This window comes from Callithrix jacchus, chromosome 1 (assembly GCF_049354715.1).
Source record: "Callithrix jacchus isolate 240 chromosome 1, calJac240_pri, whole genome shotgun sequence".
Classification (NCBI taxonomy): Eukaryota; Metazoa; Chordata; class Mammalia; order Primates; family Cebidae; genus Callithrix; species Callithrix jacchus.
The window spans coordinates 136,213,470-136,235,629 of record NC_133502.1 but is presented as its reverse complement, the minus strand read 5'-3'; the positions used below and the strand labels follow the sequence as shown (position 1 = coordinate 136,235,629).

The window sequence follows — 22,160 nt, the reverse complement described above, 5'->3', positions numbered from 1 at the left end:
AAGGAGATACAGGTAATACATGGAGTTGCAATGAATCCAACGAAGCTAATGCTTACATCAGCATTTTAAATCATTGTTTTGATTTCTATACGTGTGTGTGTGTGTGTGTGTGTGTGTGTGTGTAGGTATGAATGTTTTTTTTTTTTTTTTAATTTTTTATTGGATTATAGGTTTTGGGGTACATGAGCAGAGCATGCAAGACAGTTGCGTAGGTACACACATGGCAGTGTGCTTTGCTTTTCTTCTCCCCTTCACCCACATTTGGCATTTCTCCCCAGGCTATCCCTCCCCACCTCCCCCTCTCACTGGCCCTCCCCTTTTCCCCCCAATAGACCCCAGTGTTTAGTACTCCCCTTTCTGTGTCCATGTGTTCTCATTTTTCATCACCCACCTATGAGTGAGAATATGCGGTGTTTCACTCTCTGTTCCTGTGTCAGTTTGCTGAGGATGATGTTTTCCAGATTCATCCATGTCCCTACAAACGACACAAACTCATCATTTCTGATTGCTGCATAATATTCCATGGTGTATATGTGCCACATTTTTCCAATCCAGTCTATTATCAATGGGCATTTGGGTTGATTCCAGGTCTTTGCTATTGTAAACAGTGCTGCAATGAACATTTGTGTACATCTGTCCTTATAGTAGGACGATTTATAGTCTTTTGGATATATACCCAGTAATGGGATTGCTGGGTCAAATGGAATTTCTATTTCTAAGGCCTTGAGGAATCGCCACACTGTCTTCCACAATGGTTGAACTAATTTACACTCCCACCAACAGTGTAAAAGTGTTCCTTTTTCTCCACATCCTCTCCAGCATCTGTTGTCTCCAGATTTTTTAATGATCACCATTCTAACTGGCGTGAGATGGTATCTCAATGTGGTTTTGATTTGCATCTCTCTGATGACCAGTGACGATGAGCATTTTTTCATATGATTGTTGGCCTCATATATGTCTTCTTTCGTAAAGTATCTGTTCATATCCTTTGCCCACTTTTGAATGGGCTTGTTTGTTTTTTTCCTGTAAATCTGCTTGAGTTGTTTGTAAATTCTGGATATCAGCCCTTTGTCAGATGGGTAGACTGCGAAAATTTTTTCCCATTCTGTTGGTTGCCGATCCACTCTAGTGACTGTTTCTTTTGCCGTGCAGAAGCTGTGGAGTTTCATTAGGTCCCATTTGTCTATTTTGGCTTTTGTTGCCAATGCTCTTGGTGTTTTGTTCATGAAGTCCTTGCCTACTCCTATGTCCTGGATAGTTTTGCCTAGATTTCCTTCTAGGGTTTTTATGGTGCCAGGTCTTATGTTTAAGTCTTTAATCCATCTGGAGTTAATTTTAGTGTAAGGTGTCAGGAAGGGGTCCAGTTTCTGCTTTCTGCACATGGCTAGCCAGTTTTCCCAACACCATTTGTTAAACATGGAATCCTTGCCCCATTGCTTGTTTTTGTCAGGTTTATCAAAGATTGTATAGTTGTATGTATGTTGTGTTGCCTCCGGTGCCTCTGTTTTGTTCCATTGGTCTATATCTCTGTTTTGGTACCAGTACCATGCTGTCTTGATCACTGTAGCCTTGTAGTAGAGTTTGAAATCCGGTAGTGTGATGCCCCCCGCTGTGTTCTTTTTGCTTAGAATTGACTTGGCTATGCGGGCTCTCTTTTGGTTCCATATGAAGTTCATGGTGGTTTTTTCCAGTTCTGTGAAGAAAGTCAATGGTAGCTTGATGGGGATAGCGTTGATTCTGTAAATTACTTTGGGCAGTATAGCCATTTTCACGATATTAATTCTTCCTAACCATGAACATGGAATGTTTCTCCATCTGTTTGTGTCCTCTCTGATTTCGTTGAGCAGTGGTTTGTAGTTCTCCTTGAAGAGGTCCCTTACGTTCCTTGTGAGTTGTATTCCAAGGTATTTTATTCCCTTTGTAGCAATTGCGAATGGCAGTTCGCTCTTGATTTGGCTTTCTTTAAGTCCGTTATTGGTGTAGACGAATGCTTGTGATTTTTGCACATTGATTTTATATCCTGAGACTTTGCTGAAGTTGTTTATCAGTTTCAGGAGTTTTTGGGCTGAGGCGATGGGGTCTTCTAGGTACACTATCATGTCGTCTGCAAACAGAGACAATTTGGCTTCCACCTTTCCTATTTGAATACCCTTTATTTCTTTTTCTTGCCTGATTGCTCTGGCTAGAACTTCCAGTACTATATTGAATAGGAGTGGTGAGAGAGGGCATCCTTGTCTAGTACCAGATTTCAAAGGGAATGCTTCCAGTTTTTGCCCATTCAGTATGATATTGGCTGTTGGTTTGTCATAAATATCTTTTATTACTTTGAGATACGTTCCATCAATACCGAGTTTATTGAGGGTTTTTAGCATAAAGGGCTGTTGAATTTTGTCAAATGCCTTCTCTGCGTCAATTGAGATAATCATGTGGTTTTTGTTTTTGGTTCTGTTTATGTGGTGAATTACGTTGATAGACTTGCGTATGTTGAACCAGCCTTGCATCCCCGGGATGAATCCTACTTGATCATGATGAATAAGTTTTTTGATTTGCTGTTGCAATCGGCTTGCCAATATTTTATTGAAGATTTTTGCATCTATGTTCATCATGGATATTGGCCTGAAGTTTTCTTTTCTCGTTGGGTCTCTGCCGGGTTTTGGTATCAGGATGATGTTGGTCTCATAAAATGATTTGGGAAGGATTCCCTCTTTTTGGATGGTTTGAAATAGTTTTAGAAGGAATGGTACCAGCTCCTCCTTGTGTGTCTGGTAGAATTCGGCTGTGAACCCGTCTGGACCTGGGCTTTTTTTGTGAGGTAGGCTCTTAATTGCTGCCTCAACTTCAGACCTTGTTATTGGTCTATTCATAGTTTCAGCTTCCTCCTGGTTTAGGCTTGGGAGGACACAGGAGTCCAGGAATTTATCCATTTCTTCCAGGTTTACTAGTTTATGTGCATAGAGTTGTTTGTAATATTCTCTGATGATGGTTTGAATTTCTGTGGAATCTGTGGTGATTTCCCCTTGATCATTTTTTATTGCATTTTTTGGTTGTTCTCTCTTTTCTTTTTAATCAATCTGGCTAGTGGTCTGTCTATTTTGTTGATCTTTTCAAAAAACCAGCTCTTGGATTTATTGATTTTTTGAAGGGTTTTTCGTGTCTCAATCTCCTTCAGCTCAGCTCTGATCTTAGTAATTTCTTGTCTTCTGCTGGGTTTTGAGTTTTTTTGATCTTGCTCCTCTAGCTCTTTCAATTTTGACGATAGGGTGTCAATTTTGGATCTCTCCATTCTCCTCATATGGGCACTTATTGCTATATACTTTCCTCTAGAGACTGCTTTAAATGTGTCCCAGAGGTTCTGGCACGTTGTGTCTTCGTTCTCATTGGTTTCGAAGAACTTCTTTATTTCTGTCTTCATTTCATTGTTTACCCAGTCAACATTCAAGAGCCAGTTGTTCAGTTTCCATGAAGCTGTGCGGTTCTGGGTCGGTTTCTGAATTCTGAGTTCTAACTTGATTGCACTATGGTCTGAGAGGCTGTTTGTTATGATTTCAGTTGTTTTGCATTTGTTGAGCAGTGCTTTACTTCCAATTATGTGGTCAATTTTAGAGTAGGTGTGATGTGGTGCTGAGAAGAATGTGTATTCTGTGGATTTGGGGTGGAGAGTTCTGTAAATGTCCACCAGGTTTGCTTGCTCCAGGTCTGAGTTCAAGCCCTGGGTATCCTTGTTGATTTTCTGTCTGGTTGATCTGTCTAGTATTGACAGTGGAGTGTTAAAGTCTCCCACTATTATTGTGTGGGAGTCTAAGTCCTTCTGTAAGTCATTAAGAACTTGCCTTATGTGTCTGGGTGCTCCTGTGTTGGGTCCATATATGTTTAGGATCGTTAGCTCTTCTTGTTGTATCGATCCTTTTACCATTATGTAATGGCCTTCTTTGTCTCTTTTGATCTTTGTTGCTTTAAAGTCTATTTTATCGGAGATGAGAATTGCAACTCCTGCTTTTTTTTGCTTTCCATTAGCTTGGTAAATCTTCCTCCATCCCTTTATTTTGAGCCTTTGTGTATCCTTGCATGTGAGATGGGTTTCCTGGATACAGCACACTGATGGGTTTTGGCTTTTTATCCAATTTGCCAGTCTGTGTCTTTTGATTGGTGCATTTAGTCCATTTACATTTAGGGTTAATATTGTTATGTGTGAATTTGATACTGCCATTTTGATGCTAAGTGGCTGTTTTGCCTGTTAGTTGTTGTAGATTCTTCATTATGTTGATGCTCTTTAGCATTCAGTGTGATTTTGGAATGGCTGGTACTGGTTGTTCCTTTCTATGTGTAGTGCCTCTTTTAGGAGCTCTTGTAAAGCAGGCCTGGTGGTGACAAAATCTCTGAGTACTTGCTTGTTCGCAAAGGATTTTATTTTTCCTTCACTTCTGAAGCTCAGTTTGGCTGGATATGAAATTCTGGGTTGAAAATTCTTTTCTTTAAGAATGTTGAATATTGGCCCCCACTCTCTTCTGGCTTGTAGTGTTTCTGCCGAGAGATCTGCTGTGAGTCTGATGGGCTTCCCTTTGTGGGCGACCTGACCTTTCTCTCTGGCTGCCCTTAGTATTCTCTCCTTTATTTCAACCCTATTGAATCTGACGATTATGTGCCTTCGGGTTGCTCTTCTTGTGGAATATCTTTGTGGTGTTCTCTGTATTTCCTGCAATTGAGTGTTGGCTTGTCTTGCTAGGTGGGGGAAATTTTCCTGGATGATGTCCTGAAGAGTATTTTCCAGCTTGGATTCATTCTCTTCGTCCCCTTCTGGTACACCTATCAAACGTAGGTTAGGTCTTTTCACATAGTCCCACATTTCTTGGAGACTTTGTTCATTCCTTTTTGCGCTTTTTTCTCTGATCTTGGTTTCTCGTTTTATTTCATTGAGTTGGTCTTCGACTTCAGATATTCTTTCTTCTGCTTGGTCAATTCGGCTATTGAAACTTGTGTTTGCTTCACGAAGTTCTCGTATTGTGTTTTTCAGCTCCTTTAATTCATTCATATTCCTCTCTAAGGTATCCATTCTTGTTATCATTTCCTCGAATCTTTTTTCAAATCTTTTTTCAAGGTTCTTAGTTTCTTTGCATTGATTTAATACATGATCTTTTAGCTCACAAAAGTTTCTCATTATCCATCTTCTGAAGTCTAATTCCGTCATTTCGTCACAGTCATTCTCCGTGCAGCTTTGTTCCCTTGCTGGTGAGGAGTTTTGGTCCTTTCTAGGAGGCGATGTGTTCTGGTTTCGGGTGTTTTCCTCCTTTTTGCGCTGTTTTCTTCCCATCTTTGTGGATTTGTCCGCTGGTCGTCTGCGTAGTTGCTGACTTTTCGTTTGGGTCTCTGAGTGGACACCCAGAATGTTGATTATGAAGTATTTCTGTTGCTTGGTTTTCCTTCTACCAGTCTAGCCCCTTCGCTGTACGACTGTTGAGGTCCGCTCCAGACCCTGCTTGTCTGGGGTGCACCTCTAGTAGCCGTGGCACGGCGAGGGATGCTACCAGTTTCTTTTTCTGCTCTCTTTGTCCCAGGATGATGCCTGCCTAATGACAGTCTTTTGGATATAGAGGGGTCAGGGAGCTGCTTGAGGAGACAGTTTGTACTTTATAGGGGTTTAATTGCTGAGCTGTGCACTCTGTTGTTCATTCAGGGCTGTTAGGCTGCTATGTTTGATTCTGCTGCAACACAGCTCATTAAACAACCTTTTTTTTTTTCTCAAATGCTCTGTGTTGAGGGGTTTGGGCTTTATTTTTGGATGTCCGATCAGGTGTCCTGCCCAGCTCGAAGGCAGACTAGCCACTGTTTGGCTGCCGAGGCTCCGCCCTGCTGTTGTGTGATTCGCGCTGTTCCTGCCGGCTCTGCTGTGGTCTCCGCCACGCCCTGCGTCGGGAGTCTCTTCGTTGTAGCGTGTTTCCTCAGCAATGGCAGGCTGCGTCAGCAGTGGGCGTGTATCTCATTTGGGGCGGGTTGCCTCGGCAACGGCTGGCCTCCTCAGCAGTGGGCGTGTATCTCATTTGGGGCAGGTTGCCTCCTTAGTGGTGGACGCCCCTCCCCCACAGAGCGTCTCGGACCGTCTGCCCGGGATAGTTTGAAATCGCGGTTTTGTTCGTTTCACTGGGTATCCCAAACGATCTGTCCCTGCAATCCCCTGGGTTGGGCTACTGTGCAAGTCTCGTTCAGTCTCAAGTCCAGCCCTCTCAAGTCTCAGGCTGCCGGTTCAACAAGGCACCCGGACAAGCGCGCCCTGTGGGGATTGCTGGGTAGGGCCGGCCGCCGCCGCCCCGGCTGCCGGCTTCGCCAGGCAGACCTACTGCCTGGCGTCCCGTGTCTTTTTATACTTGGGAGTTTCCCCGTTCTGTGGGCAACAAAGATCAGTCTGGAAATGCAGCACTGACTCACCGTTTGTGGATTCAACGCGGGCTCCAATCCTGGGTTGTTCTCCGGTATGAATGTTTAGTATGCATCTAATAATAATATGGAAGAGTACTAATTTCTTGGAATTGCTGTATATAGACCTGAATTCATATTTTATCTTTTCCTCTTTCCAGCTCTGTAACCCTGGAAAGTGTTTGCATTCTGTGTGTCTCAGTAGATATAGTTGTGCCTATCTGAGAGAGTACATAGAATTACATAATATGCGTGTATGGTAGAATATACACAGCATGGTGTTGTGCCATATAATAGTCAATAAATGTCCTTCCTTTAATTTTTGGCATTTCTCAATACACTATATTACCTCTAATTAACCAACATTTCTTGATAATGGTGTTCATGGAAGAATTAATGTAGTTTTAAATTCTGGATTTGTATTTCAAGTCTGCATTTTGATGCAGTATATACAAATAAAATGCTATGAGATTATTTTTTAGCTAATAGTATTGTATTAAAAATAAAAGAAAAAGGATTATACAGAGAAAGAAAGAGTGAGAGAGAGATCACATATAAAGGGTAAAATGAGCACATGTTTATATAAGCTAAAATTTAAAAGAAAATAGACCTAACATATATTCATGGAATAGTTTATTTCTTTTGTATACTTCATTTAATTAAATCTTTATGGAAAACCTATATTTCAGTCAGTACTTGAAGAGAGTAAGTCAAATGGGCTTTTCTTAGTTTATAAAATGAGACTAAGACATTATATTTAGATGGTTACAAAAGAGGAGAAGGTGACATTTTAGATTGGAATAAAGTCAATTTAGATTTTATAGATCATGAAATAGATATTTGAATCTATCAGGGAAGTCATTCCATGGGTAACTCTTCTAGGCAAATAATAACAAACACTGTCAAATAAAACCTAGAAAACCTAGTGATACAGATTCTCTCCCTCAGATAAGTTGTTTTCCTTTTGCATATGCTCTGGCATTGACTTTGAAGTACATAACCACAGCTGAGTTTGGAACTAGGGAAGAGATTAAGACAAAGGCTTGGTGATTCTGTGGAGCCTGCCGATGCTTGTAACCTCTTCTCTCTGAGCCTAGAGTAGATTCTGATTAAGACCACATAGTATCCCAGATATAAGCTATATATTTCTTAAGCTTCTAGGTCTCAGGAAAAGCCAAGTACAGTCACCTTTCCAACTGTCAATTCCAGAAGGGAGAAACTTAGCTTCTTTGTTCACGGTTATCACCGTATTTCTCTTTCTTTACTGTGTGTTTGTATTTCCTTTTTCTCGTGCTTTTTCCCATTCAGTCCTCTAGTGGTCTTTCTGTTTCCTTGTCTCTTTCTTGTCTACACAACTATAAAAGTGGTAGAAATTATTGGTTCCTGTGGGATAATGGCAGTCAATTAATCCTAAGTTTCCCATGCATGCTACAGAATCATACAGATCAATGGAAGGGCATACAAAATTCTACTTTAAGCTTTTATATTGTATGAATCCACACCTGTATTCATTTTCTAGGGGTGTTCTAACAAAGTGCTGCAAACTGAGTGACTTAAAAGAAAAGATATTTGTTATTGCACAGTTCTGGAGGCTAGATGTCTGAAATCAGGGTGTTAGCAAAACCAGGCTCTCTCTGAATGCTCTAAGGGAAAATCTGTTCCATTCCTTTCTCTTAGGATCTGGTGTGGACATTCTTTGGCTTTGAGGGGTATCACTCCATTTTCTGATGTTATTGTCACATAGTGTTCTTCATCTTTGTCTGTGTCTTTTTCTCTTCTTCTTATGAGGACACCAGTCATTTTGGATTTGGAGTTTACCCTACTCCAAATGACCTCATTTGATTACATTTACAAATACACATAATTTCCAAAGAAGGTCACATTCAAAGGTACCAAGGATTTGGACTTGGACCTATGTTTTGGGGAATACAATTGAACCCCTAATGACACCTGTGTCAAACTAGCAGGTAGAGGACACTACACAATAATTATAAGTAAGAGAGGAGATTGAAATGGGAAGCACCACAGCCAGCTTTAGAAAATCCACTTGAGCAGTGTTAGGCAAATGGCATAGAAAACAAGAGTGTCATAGGGTAGATATAGTGACAGAGCACAGGTAAATTCACTTGCAGGAAGAGAGACTCGCACCCTGGTTGTAAAATTGCTATGTCAGATCTGAGAGGAGATTGTTCACCAAAAGTTACATTTCAACAAAGTGCTATGTGTTATATGTTCAAAGCTTTGGCTACTTTATGCAGTGGTTCAGATGCTGTTCTCAGTGTGCCTTCACAATGTCAAAGCAGCCACATCCAGTATGTTATCAGCAGGACAGAGCATTCTGCTAACAGTCACATCTGTCTAGAGTAAGTCCTTGTTATTTACTCAGGTCTGTATTTGTGCTATTCATATGTCAAATTACTTCTGTACCCCACTGAGACATTTGTTCTACTTCTTACTTATATAAAATATTTCTATTTAAGACATGACTAAATAATCATCACTGTCATTTCTTGGGATATAATCAAGGGAGACAATAGAGAAAATTAAAAGACAGTAGAAATCTAAGGATTAAGCAGTAATGAAGGTATTGGAGGATTCTGTGGTATAAGAATATACCCATCTTTGAGATAGAAAAGGCAATGGAGGCCTTAATGACTCTGATTAAAAGACTCAGATTGTCTCAGAAAGGGGAAAGAAAAAATAACATAATTCAAGCAGCAAAAAAAAAGGTGAAATAAAATACATGTAGAAAAAAACAAAAGGTATACAAAGATAAACCATAGAAGGAATTTCAGGCCAATTCCAAAGTTTATTACCTGTGTGGAAAACCCAGGAAAAAACTGAAAACTCAGAGATAAAGAGAAAATCAGGTGGGTATTTATCCTCATAGCCAATGCAGAAAATAAAGAAAATTCCACTAGTAAGTGGTGGGGAAAATGTATTTACTACTTGAGGTTGCCAAACAATTCTTACTGTCTTGTGTAGTTTATTTGCACTTAGTGCCTGACATATGTGCAATATAGTATTTTTAGTAAATTAAACATTTGAGAGAAAGTTTATGATAAACATCTTTATCCTTAGGTCAGACTCATGAATAATTGCCATGGATTAAGGTAATGCATGTATAAGTAACAGCAAAAGCCACAATTACTTTTGCACCATGCTAATATGTTGTTAAAACCTACTTAGTTTGAAAATTTTATTGGCTGTCTTTGCTCTTGCTTGGCCAAATAGCCTAAGTAGCAAAGAAGTGAAGTTGCTGATCTTGTAAGACATTAAATTTCACACTGAGGTCAGCTTTTGTGATAATTTAAAAGATTCTTATTTTATGATCTTACCTATGCAATGAGCAGTATGGTACACTTCCTTTTGTTTAAACTTCTTTAGGAGTAGCATATGCTTTAAAATATCAACATAAAATAACTGAATAAAACATTGGTCACATAAACTACCAAAAATTATATTATAGTGTGTTTAGCCACAGGAGGGAAAGTTAGTTTTCACTGTATTAAATGATGGAAAGGGAGTACTACTTTGACTATAATGATGGAGAAGGTTTCACCATTATGAAGACTACAATGAGATCTCATTTTCTGTATTAAAATAGCTTCAAAATGTTTGACTGATCCAGAATAAGTAATATTTCACACTACAGCCTACTTCTCTCTCTCTCTCTCTCTTTCACACACACACACACACACACACACACAAAATCAAAATCTTTACTAAATAATTGCTTTTTTCATATGCATGAAATTTTGTTTCTCTGTGTGTGTGATCTGCTGTATCCAATTCTAGTTTATTTTGTGATATAAAATTTCTGATAATCATTCCTTGAATTGATTTCATAACTTATTAATGGTTCATAGTATAACTTACAGTTTGAAATACACTGGTTCACACACACCCAAGAGTCATGGAACATGGCATGTGCCCTCCTGTGAATATTACTCAATAGAGTCTTTGTACAGCAGTCACATAATGGACGATTATAGATTTAAAAAGGATGAAAGAAAATATACCCAAGAGAAGAAAAGAGCAAAGTATCTATGGAGGTGGTTTTTTTCTTTCTTTCTTTTCTTTATGGTGAGAAACAAAGGTGACATGTACTTGAGAGGAATAAAAGCTCTATGTTTATATTCCATACTGTGACTGGAGTGGCTCTTTCAGTACAATTCAGAATAATAGTATTTCCGAATGTAAGAATACATACTAACTTCATGACTAGAGTTCTAAACCTTTAATCTTCCTAATTTTTAGTAAGTTTGTTTTTAGTAGGGATAAATTATAAATTAAATTTATTGATGAGGATAATTGGTGTGCTCAAATTTCAAAAAGGTATTTTAATTATACATATTGTATAAGGGCTATATTTTCCAGAAGATTTATTCCTGAAAGATGTTAAATTTAAGGTAAGCGTGTAGACTCAGACTGAATATTAATTTTAATGCAGTGCACAGTAAATTTATAATTTATATTAATCCAGTTTCTTTTTAAATATTCTCACAAAGTTAATAGAAAGATTAAGCACATAATAAAAGGTCAGTTGAGAACTAATACCAGATTAATCCATAGGAAAAGAGGGATATTATATCCATAGGGCCATGCTCAAGAATATGTATCACAATTCCTAAAACTCTACACTTAGACATATACATGATTGAATAAACAATCACTGAAAAAGAACAAGTACGCCTTGTAAAATTACTTCATTAATCATACATTCATGGATGTACTCAAAATCATTGTTTGCTTTCTACTATCTAAATGAAATAAGTATGACGTGAGAAAGAGGAAGTTAGGGACTGGGCATGGTGACTCACGCCTGTAATGCCAGCACTTTGGGAAGCCAAGGCAGGTGGATAATGAGGTCAAGAGATCAAAACCATCCTGGCCAACATGGTGAAGCCCCATCTGTACTAAAAATACAAAAATAAGCTGGGCGTGGTGGTATGTACTTGTAGTCCCAGCTACTTAGGAAGCTGAGGTGGGAGAATCTCTTGAACCCAGGAGGTGGAGGTTGCAGTGAGTAGAGATCGCATCACTGTACTCCAATCTGGTGACAGAAAGAAAGAAAGAAAGAAAGAAAGAAAGAAAGAAAGAAAGAAAGAAAGAAAGAAAGAAAGAAAGAAAGAGAGAAAGAAAGAGAAAGAAAGGAGGGAGGGAGGGAGGGAGGGAGGGAGGGAGGGAGGGAGGGAGGGACGGAGGGAGGGAGGGAGGAAGGAAGGAAGGAAGGAAGGAAGGGGAAGTTAGGGAAGAAGTTTGAGAGTCAGATGAATTACATTTAGTATAGAGTGTTCTTTCCTGCTTAAATGGGAAAAGACAGACAGAAACATGGATACAGTTATTTAGGAATGTATTAAAGAATTAGAATGTTTCAGAGCAGTAAGAGTAAATCTCCAAATTTGCATAATTTAGTAAAAATGCTTTCTACTGAGAACCTTTTTTTCCTCTCAAGATTGCATGAAACAGTTTATAATGTCCAATATGCCCTTATCTACAAAAATTATCCCCATTTTTCCTAATATGGACACTGTAATCTCTTTAGTTTAATTTATTGGATCAAATATTCAGAAATAGACTTTGGAGGATTTAATAGGAATATTTGCTCCTTACCAGATAAAAAATCCTAGAAACAACAAAGTTTGAAAGAAGTATAGGATAAAGTAATTTCATATATTATGAAGTTATTACAAGAATTCTCAACTAGTTATAGAATGAAAAGTTTGTCAATATTTATTGAACTCCTATTCCTCAGTCCTGTGCTAGATAAATAGATATATACAGAAATAAGTCAGATAGTATTCTTTTCCTGGAAAGAATCAGAATTGGATGAGAAACTTTTATGTTGTACCGCCAGGTTCCCCTTTTGACTCTCTTGACAGTTTTGCAAGCAACCATATCACCCCTGGAGAAATGAAGCTTACATGTCTGACAGACCTAGACAAATAGAATCAGTCATATGTTTGGCTCTGATCAGATAGAGTTATTATGCTGACAGCAAACTCCTGGCTTTGTATTTATTTATTTCCTGAGTAATGTCATTAAAACCATGTGTACACTGACAACACAATATATCATAATTAAGAATCTTGTTCAAATGTATAATCCCATCTATGGCACCCTCAGGAATAAATGATCACTAAACTTAATTTGTCCTGGAATACAATTCTGTTAAGAGTCTATGTGTATCATAATAACTAGCTCTGTACCTGACTCATGGTATGATTGACTAGTATTTGTTTCATTTTATTTAAAACTGACTTATGATGAAAATATTTTAAGGACATTCTAAAATTACAGAAGTGGGAGAAAAATGTTATCCTCATTGAATTTAGAGCTTCTCATGTACTTTCCCTAGACCTGTGCTATTGTTTGCAAGATATGGGCATGAAAGATAGCATGATTCAAGTATGTCATTTATGGTATTTCTGCTGTTACTCCTTTATTCCACAACCATAATAGACATCGATAATCAATCACAGCACTCTTTCCTATTGACCCTTTCAATATCTTCAAAATAATGTCTAAGATTGCTTCTATAGGTTTGCCATTTCTGACTCTTAACTATGGGCTTCGGATTTAAGAGGCCTATGTTCAAACCTAAACCTTGCTATTCACTAGCTTAGTGTTTTTCAGAAAGCCATATGGCTTCTCTGATCTTTGCTTTTCTCTCCTATAAAGTATAGTAATAACTGCTACTTCATAAGGCTGTTTGGAAAGACTGAATGAGTTAACCCTTGTGAAGCACATGGTGCATGATAATTGAAATTAAAAACAAGTGACAAATAAATTATAACTTTTTTTCTTATTTAGGAGACCTTTTTATATATTACCAGGCACCCAGAACTTATCACATCATAGTATTTAACAAACTGTTATATTTGTCATTGTTGATATTCTAGTAGCCATAGAATATTAATGAAAGTACAGATCATAATCTCATCTAGTGTTTAGCACAATGCTTGACCAATGGTTGATACAAAGTAATATTTGTTGAACAACTGTCATGGGCATATCACTCACCTTTTCCATGTTATTTTTATTTTATCGTATTTTAATTTTACTTTAGAGACAGGGTCTCACTGTGTTGCCCCAGCTGGTCCTAAGCTCCAGGACTCAAGTGTTCCTTTCTCATTGTCCTCCCAGAGTGCTGGAATTACAGTTGTGAGCCATCATGTCAGGTCTCCCACTGTGATTATTATTCAACTTTTCACTTCCAAACAAAAAAATTAGCAAGGCATTTCAATACATTTGGTTGCAATGGTAATCTAAATTATTTTCAGGTGATAAATTAGACATATTCAAAATTTCTACATCTAATTTGCAGTCCTTGCCTGGCAAAGGAGAGACAACACATGATGGCAGAGGAAGCTTTTAAAAGAACACACACAAAATGTCCCTAACGTTTAGTGATTCAGTAAACTTAGATTTTAAGATCTTCTATTATCTAGTCATAAAATATTTTATTTTGGCCAGATTCCTTACATTCTGGTACTATAATTTTTCTTACATGCCTAGAAATTTGCATTGTAATCTAAGATACAAATATGAGATATCATTGAATTATAGAAAATGTATGTAAAGAAAAATATGGTCATTACAAATCCCTTCCTTGATATACCTTAGAATTCCTGAATAAAGTTGGAATTCAGAATGAATGCATTAATAAATATCAAGTTACAACAAAAAGGAAATAAATACAGGACATATTGTATATCTTAACTTGAAAAGCATACGTGTTCCACTTCTACCTTGGCTGACTTACTCTGATCCTGCCCCAGAATCTGCTCCCTCCTTGAGCTACAGCCTGCAAAAGGCAGTGAAATGTCATAGATGGTTTACCTAGCTGTTGCCTTATTTCAATAGCAGAGTACCATATTACCACCTACAAAATGGCATGATTCCTGATATGTAGTAGGCTTAGCGATCTTCCTTGTATTTCTGAAATCTAACTACACAGCTCAACATTCTCTACTATTTAACATAGTGAATTGTATCCTCATCCCTCAGTGACACAATATGTTATTATAGCAAAAATACTGGAAACTTCAGTGACTTAACACAATAGAAATTGTGTCTCATTTAGTTCATTATCTTAGATGGCTGAACAGTTTGGCAAGGAAACCTTACTTCACAGTCTTTAGCTTGTGTTTTTTTTTTTTGATACAGAGTCTTGCTATGTCACCCACCCAGGCTGGAGTGCAATGGCAGGATCTTGGCTCACTGCAACCTCCACCTCCAGGGTTCAAGGGCTTCTCCTGGCTCAGCCTCCTGAGTAGCTGGAATTACAAGTGTGCACTACCACACCCAGCTAATTTTTGTATTTTTAGTAGAGATGAGGTTTCATCATGTTGATCAGGCTGGTCTTGAACACCACCCACCTAGCCCTCCCAAAGTACAGGATTACAAGTGTGAGCCACCACACCTGTCCTAGCTTGTGGTTTTCAAGGTCTTCATAGTCATCTCCATGCCAACGAGGCAGAAGTAGAGGATTGTATGTGCAAACATTTATATATGTTTATGTTTCACTTTCTAAAACTTAATCTCATGGCACCATATAACTTCCAGAGAAAAAAGAAATATAGTTAGCTGTGTCCCTAAGAAGCAGAGGCAGTGTATTTTGGTAAATGTTTTGTATTCTTTGTAATAATAACTGTATTTTATTTTAGAGGGCTAGAGTCTAAACATATGACCTATATAATAAAAATTATGTGTACAGGTAACAGTGGGTGAGTCTATAACACAGGCTCCTAAAGGTTAAGTGACTGCCTAAAATCATATAGTGAATTACAAGATCCTAGGTAATTAAGGCTCTAGATTCCAGTCTAATATTCTTTCTAACATATTACCTTGTAATAGAGTTGTAATTTTTCATATTCAATCACTCCCAGAAGCAGTTCTGCAGTGAATGCAAATACTAAACAGATCTTAAATTCTGCAGTTAATATAAATAGTTATTGTAAACAGGAAATGTTCTATGTTCACAAAGTTTTATTAAGAATATTTTACATTGTTTTCTTTTGATGCAATGCTAATATGACACAGCTGAAACTAATTTGTTTAATTAGAAGTCATTTAAACAACACTCATTTCATTTTTCTTTTATTTGTTGCTAGTAATTTAGATTGTGAGCCCACTGGACAGGAATTGAATTGAATTTAACATGTTTTTGAGTATCCTTTGAAGGTACTTGTGGTAAAAAATAATCTTGATATAACATATCCATTGTAGCATTATTGAAGTGTTTTATATGTTTCACTGCACTGCATGAGTAAGGTAAATGAATTAAAAATATACATAATTAAAGGGGAGTGATGTCAGCAAGAATGCAGAATAAGAAGGATCAGGCTGCACTTCCTGACAACAGAAAATTCAATGGGAAACTATCCATAGCCCAGAACATAGTTTTGAAAAACCCAATATTTCAAAAAACCTGAGACACTGGCATGTTCTGCAAAACTGAATGAAAACAAAAATAGAAAAGTAAAGAATAGTGTCACTTCAACTGTGCCACCACTCCCACTCCCCCAAGTAGGCACAATGCCAGATGAAGAGGATTCCCCTGGGCCCATGGTTTCTACAACAGAAAAAGAGAGCCAGAGCAGTTAACCAGTTTCTTTAGTATTTCAAGCTGTTTCCTAAGAAGCCCGTGTTGGTCTTATCTCGTGAGGAATATTGTGGGTAATAGTATGGCTAGATCACCCAGGGTAAGGTATCAATAAAACAACCAGAAAACACTGAACAAAATGTCAGTATTGCAACCTTATATGTCAGTAATTACTGTGAGCGTAGATGGATTAAATTCACCAATAAAAAGACATGGAGTGACCAAATGGATTTCTTTTTAAGATGCAACTATATGCTGCCTAATACAGTCTCACCTCACTTTTAGGGACACACATAGACTGAAAGTGAAGAAGTTGAAAAATATTTTCTATGCAAATGGAAAGCAAAAGAAAGCAGGGCTTGCTATTCTTATCTCAGACAAAATAATTTTATAGTTTTAAGTCAAAAATTATAAAATCAGACCAATAAACGTATTATATAGTAATGAAAAGATGAAGTAATCAAGAAGGTTTAACAATTGTAAATATATATGTACCCAATATTGGAGCATCTAAACATATAAAACAAATATTAAACTACCTGAAGAGAGATAGACTATAATGCAATGATGGTAGGAAACTTTAATACTCTTTTCCAAAAATGGACAGTTCATCCAGAAAGAAAATTAATAAGGAAACATGGGAATTGAAAGATGCTTCAGACTGAATGAACATAGCAGACCTCCATAAAACAGTTCATCCAATAGCAATAGAAAATACACTCTTCTAAGGCAAACCGGAAGCATTCCCCAAGATAGATAACATGGTAGGGCACAAATCAAGCCTTAGAAACTTTAAGATTGAAATCATATCAAGTATCTTTCTGACCACAATGCCATAAAACTGGAAATCAATAATAGGATGAATTTCAGAAAATTCATACATACATGGAAATTAAACAGTATATACTTGAATGGGTAAAAGAAAAAATTTTAAAGAGATATATTAAAATATCTTTAGATAAATGGAAATGAAAACACAACATACTAAAACTTATAGGATGTAGAAAAAAGAGTTCTAACAGGTAAGTTTAAAGCAATAAATGCATATATCATAAAAAGACAGATCTTAGATAAATAACTTAATGTTGCCCCTCAAGGAACTAGAAAAAGAAGAACAAACTAAGCTCAAAGTCAGTACGAAGAAGGAAATATTAAAGAAGAAAGCAGAAATAAACAAAATGGGGACTAGAAAAACAAGATAAAACATCAATAAACTAAGTGTTGGTTTTTAGAAAAGAACAAATTAACATGCTTTATTTAATCAAATATGAAAAAAATAGAGAAGATTCAAGTAAATAAAATTATAAATGAAAGAGAAGATATTAAAATTGATAGTGCAGAAATACAAAGACTTATAAGAGACTACTATGAATAATTATAAATCAACACACTGGATAAGCTAGAAGAAATAGATAAATTCTTAGACACATGTAACCTACAAAGACTGAATTATAAAGACATAGCAAATATGAACAGACCAATAATGAGGAAGGAGAGCGAATCAGTAATACAAAGTCTTCCATTACAGAAAAGCCCAGAATCTGATGGTTTCACTGATGAATGCTACTTATAGCATCTTAAGTATAGAAATCATGTATAGAAAACCCTAAAGATTCCACCAAAACAAACAAACAAACCTGTTAGAACTTATAAACAAATACAGGAGGGGTGTGGTGGTTCATGCCTGTAATCCCAGCACTTTGGGAGGCCGAGGTGGGCGGATCACCTGAGGTCGGGAGTTCGAGAGCAGCTTGACCAACATGGAGGCACCCCATCTCTAACTAAAAATGCAAAATTAGCTGGATGTGATACTGCATGCCTGTAATCCCAGCTACTTGGGAGGTTGAGGCAGGAAAATTGCTTGAACCTAGGAGGCAGATGTTGCGGTGAACCGAGATTATGCCATTGCACTCCAGTCTGGGCAACAAGAGCAAAACTGTCTCTAAACACAAAAACAAAACAAAAACTTATAAACAAATACAATAATATTTCAGAAGACAAAGTCAACACACAAAAGCATCATTTCTATATATTAACAATGAACTACCCAAAATATAGGAGAGTAATTCCAGTTACAATAGCTACAAAAAATATAAAATACACAGATGTTTTCCAACTTGCAATGGTTTGACTTATGAATTTTAAAATTTAGGATTGGGAACTATTTAGCCATTCTCTTTTTTTATTTTCAGTACACTATTTGGTAAATCACATGAGATTTTCAACACTTGATTCTAAAATAGGTTTTGTGCTAGGTCTAAGTATTCTGAGCACTTTTAAGGTAGGCTGGCTTAAGCTATGATGTATGGTGGTTTAGGTGTATGAAATGCATTTTTGACATGATATTTTCAACTCACAATGGTTTTATAGGGACATAACCCCACTGTATATTGAGGAACATCTGTACTTAGGAAGAAATTTAACCAGGGAGATGAATGACTTGTACATTGAAAACTATAAATCATTGATGAAACAAGTTGAAGAAGACACAAACAAATGGAAAGATGGTTTATGTATGGATTAAAAGTATTAGTATTTTTTAAATGTCCGTACTACCTAAAATGACTTACAGATTTAATGTAATTTTTGTTGAAATTCCAGTATTATTGTTCATAGAAAGAGAAAAAAATTGTAAAATTCATTTGGAATTCCCAAAAACTTTGACTAGCCAAGGCAATTATGAACAAAAAAAGTAAAGCTGCAGGTATCACACTACCTAAATTTAAACTTTACTATAATACTATGGTAATTAAAATAACATGGTAATGGAAAATTAAATAAAGTAATTAATTAAACACATACACACTCACATCAACCAGTGGAACACGGGAGAGAGCTCAGAAATGAACTGAGGCATATGCAGCCAATTGATTTTTAACAAAGGTGTGTACAACACATAAAAAGATTGGAATAGTCTTTACAATAAATGATGTTGGGAAAGCTAGATATATGCATGCAGAAAAGTGAAAGTGGACTCATCTCACACCGTATATAAAAATCAACTCGAAATGGGTTAAAGACTTAATAGTAATACCAGAATCTGTGGAAACTACTAGAAGAAAACATAGGAGAAACACAATGTTTGTCTGGGCAGTGACTCTTTTTGGATTTGACTCTCAAAGCACAGGCAGCAAAAGTGAAAATAGACAAATGGGATTATGTTAAACAAAAAGGTTTCTGTACAGGAAAGGAAATAACAATATGAAGAAACAACTTATGGATTAGGAGAAAACATTTGCAAACCATGCATTCAGTAAGGGGTCAATATTCAGAAAATATGAAGATCTCAAACCAATAGCAAGAAAACAACAAGAGCAAAAACAAGAAATGGGGAAGGGACCTCAATCGACATTTCTCAAAGGAAAACATACAAATGGCCAACATATATATGAGAAAATGCTCTATATCACCAATTATTCGGGAAATGCAAGTTTGAAACAAAATGAGACATTATCTCACCTGTGGGAATGGCTGTTATCAAAAAGGTGAAAGATAGCACATGTTGGGAAGGGTGTGGAGAGAAGGAAACTCTTGTACACTGTTGGGAATGAAAGAGCCATTATGGAAAATTGTCAGAGGTTTCTCAAAAAGCTAAAATGGAATTACCATATGATCAAGCAATCCCACTTCTGCATGTTTACCCAAAAGATTTGAAGTCAGTTTGTCAGAGGTAACTGCACTCCCATGTTCCCTGCAGCACCATTCACAGCCAAGATATGAAATCAACCTAAGTGTTCATCAAGAATGGGTAAAGAATCTGTGGTACATATATACACAGTGAAATATTATGCAGCCCTAATAAAGAAGGAAATTCTGTCATTTGCAACAATGTGGATGGAATTGGAGAACATTAGGCTAAGTGAAATAAACCAGGCACAGAAAGACAAATACTGCCTGTATTCACTTATATGTGGAATCTAAGACAGTCAAACTAATAGAAACAGAATAGAATGGTGGTTACAGAAGCCTGGAGGGTGTAGGCAATGGGGAGATCATGGTCAAAGGGTACAAAAGCTTGGTTAGAAAGGAGGTCTACAGTGTGTTTCTTTTTGAGTTATATCACATAGTGTGGTGAATATAGTAGTGATAATGTATTGTACATTTCAAAATTACTAAGATAATAAATTTCAAATGTTCTCCCTATAAAAAATGATGATAAATATCTGAAGTGACGAATATGTAAATTTGTTACATTTAATTATTCCACATTGTATTCATAATTTCATTTTATATCCCATAAATGTATAAATATAAATTGTCCATTTACAGTAAAGCTAAAGAAAATATTTACATGAGTCTACTTTGAATTAGGAAGCTCTCTTTTTCACTTTTACTTACTAGTTTTTAAATGTTAGGTGATCTTTTCTATATTAATGGTTTAAAAAGTATTTGTTTTATTCCCCATATCCTGGAAAGCATCTAAATAGTACAATAGTAATTTACATCCTTTCAAACTCTGTATGATCCAATTAAATTCCTGTGCCCTCTGAATCAAATAATTGTTATTTTGTATTGTGACTGAAAGGTTTTCAAGTATCTCAAAAGAGGGAGGTAAGGAAAAAAATGATAAAATTAAACAGTAGATTTTTTTTTAAGTGTGAAGGGAACCAGTTTTAGTATTAGTCTGTTGCAGAACTTTTAGCATTTTGGACAGGAGTTTATGCCACCATGGGAAGTCTTTTATGTTTACAATGTTTCTTTTTCCTGAGCACTCTCCACCTTTATGAAAACTTCAAAATCCCTAACTATTACCAAATGAGAACATATTCTTCCCTGTGGCTGAGCCAGGGGCTAGAAAACGGATTTTGTGTTACGTGTTAGAACATTTTGACATTTTATGCAGTATAAGATTACTGCAGACATAACTGAGAAACTCTTTGGGAGGATAAAATGAGAAGAGAATGAAGAAGGGATTATATTGTGTGCATGTATGCCTTTCTAAAAAAGCTTTCTTCTGAAAAGAAGGTCTTACAGTTGAACAAAGACAGAAGTGAATATATCTAGATAGTGGAGAAAACTTGAAGACTTTGGTTGACTGAAATTGTAAACCCTCCACATACAGACACAGGATGATGGCCTGAGGAGCAAGGTATATCAGTGTACAGTGCTGATAAATAAATCTCATTTATTAGCATTGTTAAGGAGTTGATGCGACAATAATGGAGGGTACACTTGAACATCATTTTAATTTTTTTATTAGAACAAATAAAAGAGAAACCCTTTAATTTGCTCAGCAAAGATTTCTGAATGCTAATTAGGAGCTATATTTTTGGACTAGATACTGTATTTTGTTACCTATCCTGTCAAATGGAATTTGATGTAGACTTAAACACATTCTTTAATAAATACTTATGCAATTTTGTAGTCACTATGTTTATTTTTTTGAGGATAAGTTACTATAGTTTCAGGAAATATATTAGTACTTTCAAGTTATTGAAATTGTGTACAAATATTTGACTATGCTCTAAATAGCCCTACAGCCTTCCATTTTATCATTCTTAAGACCTTTAATTTCTTATCACTGTATTATGTATTTCTTCTTATTTGCTACTCACGTTGTATTAGTTTTAGTTCACTATATCCCTTATTTAACATTGGCAATGAACTTTTCAGCATTGCTGATGGAAAGCAAAGCAATTTGCTTAATCAGTTTTTTGCTTTGTTTTTTAGGATTCCTTATATATTGTAATAAATGGTTCACCAAATATTTTATGCAAAAGCCCAGGTAGTAGGTATTTTAGACTTTGAGAGACACAATACGTGTCTCATCATATATTCATTCTTTTTCTTAATAATAGTTTAAAAATGATAAAACTGTTGTCTTGCTGGTAGTATGAAAACAGGCTATGGCTCAGACAAGGTACACAGATAGTATTTTGTCTACCCCTAATTATAACAAAACTGGCAACATTTTAGCTACCACTGACTATTGAGTTCATGTGATTTCTTCTTACGTACCTCCAATGATAAAATATTAGGGAAAAATAGGTGAGAGATAGGCATTAAAAAAACAACCAAATGAATTTTCAGACACTAGCAAACAAAAGATTCATATATGAACAAAACAAATGCAGATACATTTCAGCTAAACTGTAATTTATTTCAAAAGCTTTTAGTAGTAGTGAGTATGAAAGCTAGTTAT

The 22,160-nt window shown here is 36.4% G+C and overlaps 1 protein-coding gene across 10 annotated transcripts in view; it reads left to right on the top strand.

Moving 5' to 3' along the window:
• LINGO2 (leucine rich repeat and Ig domain containing 2) overlaps positions 1-22,160 on the top strand; it is a 1,279,451-nt gene that overhangs the window by 191,480 nt on the left and 1,065,811 nt on the right. The window contains exon 1 of one of the 10 annotated variants that reach the window (XM_078370433.1): positions 6,015-6,464. The exons of the other annotated variants lie outside the window; for them this stretch is intronic. The gene's annotated coding sequence lies outside the window, so the exon portion shown is untranslated. Of the gene's footprint in view, positions 1-6,014; positions 6,465-22,160 lie in introns of those variants that run through there. 10 annotated transcript variants of the gene reach the window in all.